At 40.7% G+C, this 7,358-nt stretch overlaps 1 protein-coding gene and 1 long non-coding RNA gene across 23 annotated transcripts in view; both read left to right on the top strand.

Moving 5' to 3' along the window:
* The window catches only part of LOC144579778 (uncharacterized), a 29,930-nt gene extending 25,670 nt beyond the window's left edge, over nt 1–4,260 (top strand). Inside the window, exon 2 of the long non-coding RNA XR_013528166.1 lies at nt 773–4,260. This is a non-coding gene — a long non-coding RNA (uncharacterized LOC144579778). The remainder of the gene's footprint in view (nt 1–772) is intronic.
* The window catches only part of OXR1 (oxidation resistance 1), a 484,621-nt gene that overhangs the window by 285,173 nt on the left and 192,090 nt on the right, over nt 1–7,358 (top strand). The window lies entirely within an intron of this gene.

Below are 7,358 nucleotides of genomic sequence, written 5' to 3'. Positions count from 1 at the left end.
AGTGGTTGAATGTTGGCCATGTTGGTCCTGACCCATTCACATTACAATCCTTTTCCTGTCCAGGTTGCCCCAAGTATCTTGGTATCTATCATTAATATTCCCATAGATGAGCAGAAAGCACAGTAAAACTACTGTTTCATGGAATTTTACTTTTTTATTAGGAACACCCTTATTACAAGACAACCCAAAATGTTTTCCAAAATTATAGGATGATGAATTCCACAAGTGAGATAAATCACATGGAATGTGAGGACCCAATTAGCATTGGTATTCCCCATATCTTCACAACAAGCATACTGCTTATATCCATGTATCTGTCCATCCCTCCTACCCGAAATTCCAATAAACCCACATCAAGAACAAGTACACATTATATACATACTTCTTAGAAACAGGACAATTCTTAGGTGAAAGGTGGTAGTGATGGGCTGAGAATTTTTCAGATCTTTAAGTTGGCTTCCCTTTTGATCATAACTTTCACCTTTAATTCATTTTTATTTTCTTGAATTTTTCTGTGATCAATGAAGAGAAACCATGCCACACCCTCAACACTTTGCTTAGATATTTATTCTGTGAAATACCCCATTTAATCACTCAGAAGTTCTATCCCCCACAAAACACTAGGACATGAACACAATTCAACCAAGTTCTTTGTCACTTTGTAACAAGGATGGACTTTCCCTAGTTTCCAATAAAATTTTCCTTATTTCCATCTGTGATTTCATCAGAATGGCATGTACTGACCATATTTCTAACACTGTTCTGATCACAGTCACACAGGTAATCTCTAAGAAGATCGATGCTTTTTCTACAGCTCTCCTCAGCCCTCAGCAAAATCATCTGTACAAATATTTTCCTGGTAATGTACAATAAAATCTCTTCCAACCTTTATCTATTATTCAGTTCCAAAGCTGCTTCCATATTTTTTAGATATTTGTTACAGTATCTCCGCACTTCTTGGTACCAATTTCTGTCTTAGTCCACTTGGACTGTTACAACATAATATCATAGATCATAAAAAACAGAATGCTGTAAAACCATAGACTATAAATAAGATAAATTTATTTCTTACAGTACTGGCGGCTGGGAAATCCATGATCAAAGCACCAGGAGACTTGATATCTGGTGAGGGGTTTGATCCATAGATGGTGAGGGTCCTTTCTGCTTTCTCCTCACATGGCAAAAAGGTTAGCTAGCTCCCTAACCTCTTTTATGAGGGCCTTAATGCCATTTGTCGGGCAGAACCTCATGGCCTAGTTAACTCCCAAAAGTTCTACCTCTTAATACCAACACATTGAGGATTCAATTTCAACATATGGGTTTTGATGGGACACAGACAGATGCGTAGCCTGAAAAAAAATACTCAGCATTTTAATAATATAGCAATTATATTTGTCAGGTAGGACAAAAAAAGCCTCATTTTTGAGATAACAGAAAATAAAAGTTAGTGGAGATTTGCACAGGCATGCAGTTCTTGAAGTAGCAAAAGAGACACACCCCATCTTAAAACACATCATGGGATATAAACATTGAGAAGCATGAAATTAGAGATAATATGGAGAAAGCTAGAGAAAATATGATAATATGGAGAAATCTCTGGGGTAGAGCCCAGGAGCCTGTATTTTAAACAAATGATTCTTACTGGTACTAAAGTTGGAAAACAATTGGCTACAAACTATTCACTGTACTGAGGAAATGCAGTCGTACAAGGGCACTAACTTGGATAATAAAGAAAAGGACTTCAGCTTGCTAAGGCAAGTTCAAGGTATGCATTGCCCCATAAGCTGGGTAGGGTTTTTCTTCTGTTTTTGTGTGTGCGTGTGTGTGTGTGTGTGTGTGTGCGTGTGTGTTTGTTTGTTTGTTTTGTTTTTGCATAAATCTACCCATAAGCACATTTTTTTTTTTTTTGAGACTGAGTCTTGCTGTGTCACCCAGGCTGGAGTACAGTGGCACAGTCTTGGCTCACTGCAACCTCCACCTCCTGGGTTCAAGTGATTCTTCTGTCTCAGCCTACTGAGTAGCTGAGACTATAGGTGGTTGCCACCACACCTGGCTAATTTTTATGTATTTAATAGATATGGGGTTTCACCATATTGGCCAGGCTGGTCTCGGACTCCTGACCTTGTGATCTACCCAGCTCAGCCTCCCAAAGTGCTGGGATTACAGGCATGAGCCATCACCGCAGCCAAGCCCATCTTGATAGCACTGACACTCCCTACTTACTCATTTTACTTCTGTGGGAGTTGTGTAAAGCTGGCCAGGATTGCTCAACGCACACATTCAGATGTAGTTCCCAACCTGCACCTTGACAGATAACTGCTAGACATTCTCCTGAAGTGTCTGTAAGACCCAAATGGCCTGAATGACTTTGGCTTCAGATAACACTGAAGTTGCAGCATACTCTCTAGGGGCCATAACAAGTAGATCTGCTCTCTGATGAAACCTCTCTACTTTAGCCATCTCATTTTTGCCCAATATGCTACAACAAGCTTGACTTAAGAACATGTTGAATAGGAACAGCTGCGGTCTGCAGCTCCCAGTGAGAACAATGCAGAAGGCAGGTGACTCCTGCATTTCCAACTGATGTACCCCGATCATCTCAATGGGACTGGTTAGACAGTGGGTAAAACCCACAGAGGGCGAGCCCAAGCAGGGTGGGTGTTACCTCACCCAGGAAGCACAAGGGGTCAGGAAACTCCCTCCCCTAGCCAAGGGAAGCTGTGAGGGACCACACCATGAGAGACAGTGCTATCCAGCCCAGATACTGTGCTTTTCCCAATGTCCTCATAACCCACAGACCAGAAGATTCCCTCAGGTGCCTACACCACAAGGGACCTGGGTTTCAAGCACAAAACTGGGCAGCTGTTTGGGCAGACACCAAGTTAGCTGCAGGAATTTTTTTTTCATAACCCAGTGGCACCTAGAATGCCAGTGAGGCAGAACCATTCACTCACTCCCTTGGAAAGGGGGCTGAAGCCAGGGAGCCAAATGTCTTGCTCAGTGGATCCCACCCCCACCAAGCCCAGCAAGCTAAGATTCACTGGCTTGAAACTCTCGCTGCCAGCACAGCAGTCTGAAGTCGACCTGGGATACTCAAGCTTGGTGTGGGGAGGGGCATCCACCATTACCGAGGCTTGAGTAGATGGTGTTGCCCTCACAGTGTAAACAAAGCCACCAGGAAGTTTGGACTGGGCAGAGCCCACCACAGCTTAGCAGAGTCTGTGTAGCCAGACTGCCTTTCTGGGCAGGACATCTCTGAAAGAAAGACAGCAGCCCCAGTCAGGGGCTTATAGATAAAACTCCCATCTTCCTGGAACAGAGCACCTGGGAGATGGGGCAGCTACGGGCTTAGCTTCAGCAGCCTTAAACGTTTCTACCTGCTGGCTCTCAAGAAAGCAGCAGATCTGCAGATCTTCCAGAACAGTGCTCAAGCTCTGCTAAGGGACAGACTGCTTCCTCAAGTGGGTCTCTGACCCCCACGCTTCCTGACTGGGAGACATCTCCCAGCAGGGGTCGACAGACACCTCATACAGGAGAGATCCAGCTGGTATCTGGCAGGTGCCCCTCTGAGATGAAGTTTCAAGAGGAAGGAATAGGCAGCAATCTTTGCTGTTCTTCAGCCTGGGCTGGTGATACCCAGGAAAACAGAGTCTCAAGTGGACCTCAAACTAACTCCGGTAGACCTGCAGCAGAGCGCCCTGACTGTTACAAGGAAAAAAACTAACAAACAGAAAGGAATAGCATCAACATAAATGAAAAGGACACCCACACAAAAACCCTATCTGAAGGTTACCAACATCAAAGACTAAAGGTAGATAAACCCACGAAGATGAGGAAAAACCAGCACAGCAAGGCTAAAAATTCCCAAACCCAGAATGCCTCTTCTCCTCCACAGGATCACAGCTCCTCGCCATCAAGGGAACAAAACTGGATGGAGAATGAGTTTGATGAATTGACAGAAATAGGCTTCAGAAGGTGGGTTATAACAAACTCTTACAAGCTAAACGAGGATGTTCTAATTCAGTGTGAGGAAGCTAAGAACCTTGATAAAAGGTTAGATGAATTGCTAACCAGAATAACGAGTTTAGAGAAGAACATAAATGACCTGATGGAGCTGAAAAGCATAGCACAAGAACTTTGTGAAGCATATACAAGTATCAGTATCCAAATTGATCAAGCAGAAGAAAGGACATCAGAGATTGAAGATCAACTTAATGTAATGAAGCGTGAATACAAGATTAGAGAAAAAAAGAACAAAAATGAATGAACAAAGCCTCCAAGAAATATGGGACTGTGTGAAAAGACCAAACTTTTGTTTGATTGGTGCACCTGATAGTGATGGGGAGAATGAAACCAAGTTGGAAAATACACTTCAGGATATTATCCAGGAGAACTTCCCCAACCCAACAAGACAGGCCAACATTCAAATTCAGGAAATAAAAGGATACTCCTTGAGAAGAGCAACCCTAAGACACATAATTGTCAGATTCATCCAATTTGAAATGAAGGAAAAACTGTTAAGGGAAGCCAGAGAGAAAGATGGGATTATCCACAAAGGAAAGCCCATCAGACTAATGGCAGATCTCTCTGCAGAAACCCTATAGGCCAGAAGAAAATGGGGGCCAATATTCAACATTCTTAAAGAAAAGAATTTTCAAACCAGAATTTCATATCCAACCAAACTAAGCTTCATAAAGGAAGAAGAAATAAAATCCTTTCAAAACAAGCAATGCTGAGGGATTTTGTCACCACCAGGCCTGCCTTACAAGAGCTCCTGAAGGAAGCACTAAATATGGAAAGGAAAAACAGGTACCAGCCACTGCAAAAACAAGCCAAATGTAAAGACCCTTGATGCTATGAAGAAATTGCATCAACTAATGGTCAAAATAACCAGCTAGCATCATAACAGCAGGATCAAATTTACACATAACAATATTAGCCTTAAACGTAAACAGGCTAAAGGCCCCAATTAAAGGCACAGACTGTCAAATTGGATAAAGAGTCAAGATCCATCAGTGTGCTGTATTCAGGAGACCCATCTCACATGTAAAGACACATGTAAGCTCAAAATAAAGGGATGGAGGAATTTTATCAAGCAAATAGAAAGCAAAGAAAAGCAGGGGTTGCAATCCTAGTCTCTGATAAAAAAGACTTTAAGTCAACAAAGATAAGAAAAAAAAGGGCATTACATAATGGTAAAGGGATAAATGCAACAAGAAGAACTATCTTAAAAATATATGCACCCAATACAGGAGCACCCAGATTCATAAAGCAAGTTCTTAGGGACCTACAAAGAGACTTAGACTCCCACACAATAATAGTGGGAGACTTTAAAATACCACTGTCAATATTAGACAGATCAATAAGACAGAAAATTAACAAGGATATTCAGAACTTGAACTCAGCTCTGGTCCAAGTGGAACTAATAGACATCTACAGAACTCTCCACCCCAAATCAACAGAATATATATTTTTCTCAGTGCCACATAGCACTTATTCTAAAATCAACCTCATAATTGGAAGTAAAATGCTCCTCAGCAAATGCAAAAAACTGAAATCATAACAGTCTCTCAGACCACAGTGCAACCAAGTTAGAACTCAGGATTAAGAAACTCACTCAAAAATGTACAACTACATGGAAACTGAACAACCTGTTCCTGAATGACCACTGTGTAAGTATGAAATTAAGACAGAAATCAGTAAGTTATTTGAAACAGTGAGAACAAAGACACAACATACCAGAATCTTTGGAACACAGCTAAAGCAGTGTTTACAGGGAAATTTATAGCACTCGATGCCCACAGGAGAAAGCAGGAAATACCTAAAATTGACACCCCAACATCACAATTAAAAGAACTAGAGAAGTAAGAGCAAACAAACTCAAAGGCTAGCAGAAGACAAGAAATAACATCAGAGCAGAACTGAAGGAGATAGAGACACAAAAAGCCCTTCCAAAAAAATCAGTGAATCCAGGAGCTGGTTGTTTGAAAAGATTTACAAAATAGACCACTAGCCAGACTAATAAAGAAGAAAAGAGAGCAGAATCAAATAGACACAATAAAAAATGATAAAGTGGTTATCACCACTGATCCCACAGAAATACACTACCATCAGAGAATACTAAACACCACTACACAAATAAACTGAAAAATCTAGAAGAAATGGATAAATTCCTGGACATATATACCTTCCCAAGACTAAACCAGGAAGAAGTCAAATCCCTGAATAAACCAATTACAAGTTCTGAAATTGAGGCAGTAGTTAATAACCTATTAACCAAAACAAGCCCAGGACCAGAGAGATTTACAGCCAGATTCTACCAGAGGTACAAAGAGGAGATGGTACCATTCTTTCTGAAACTATCCCAAACAATGGAAAAAGAGGGATTCCTCCCTAATTCATTTTATGAGGCCATCATCATCCTGATACTAAAACCTGTTAGAGACACAGCAAAAAAAAGAAAATTTCAGGCCAATATCCCTGATGAACATCGATGTGAAAATCCCCAATAAAATATTGGCAAACAGAATCCAGCAGCACATTAAAAAGTTTATCCAACATAATCAAGTTGGCTTCATCCCTGAGATGCAAGGCTGGTTCAATATAGACAAATCACTAATTATAATCCATCACATAAAAAGAACCAATGACAAAAACCACATGATTATCTCATTACATGCAGAAAAGGCCTTCAATAAAATTCAACACCCCTTCATGTTAAAAACATTCGATAAACTAGATATTGATGGAACATATCTCAAAATGATAAGAGTTATTTATGACACACTCACAACCAATATCGTACCGAATGGGCAAAACCTGGAAGCGTTCCCTTTGAAAACTGGCACAAGACAAGGGTACCATCTCTCACCACTGCTATTCAACATAGAATTGGAATTTCTGGCCAGGACAATCAGGCAAGAGAAAGAAATAAAGGGTATTCAAATAGGAAGAGAAGAAATCAAATTATCTCTGTTTGCATATGACATAATTGCATATCTAGAAAACCCCATTGTCTTAGCCCCCAAACTCCTTAAGCTGATAAACAACTTCACAAGCGTCTCAGGATATAAAATCATGTGCAAAATCACAAGCATTCCTGTACGCCAATAATAGACAAACAGAGCCAAAAACCATGAGCAAAATCTCATTCACAGTTTCTACAAGGTGAATAAAATACCTTGGAATGCAACTGACAAGGGATATGAAGGACCTCTGCCAGGAGAACTACAAACCACTGCTCAAGGAAATAAGAGGGGACACAAACAGATGGAAAAGCATTTCATCCTCACAGAAAGGAAGAATACATATTGTGAAAATTGCCATACTGCCCAAAATAATTTATAGATTCAATTCTA

The sequence above is a fragment of the Callithrix jacchus genome, chromosome 16, assembly GCF_049354715.1.
Source record: "Callithrix jacchus isolate 240 chromosome 16, calJac240_pri, whole genome shotgun sequence".
Lineage (NCBI taxonomy): Eukaryota > Metazoa > Chordata > Mammalia > Primates > Cebidae > Callithrix > Callithrix jacchus.
This window is presented reverse-complemented; position numbering and strand designations above follow the sequence as displayed.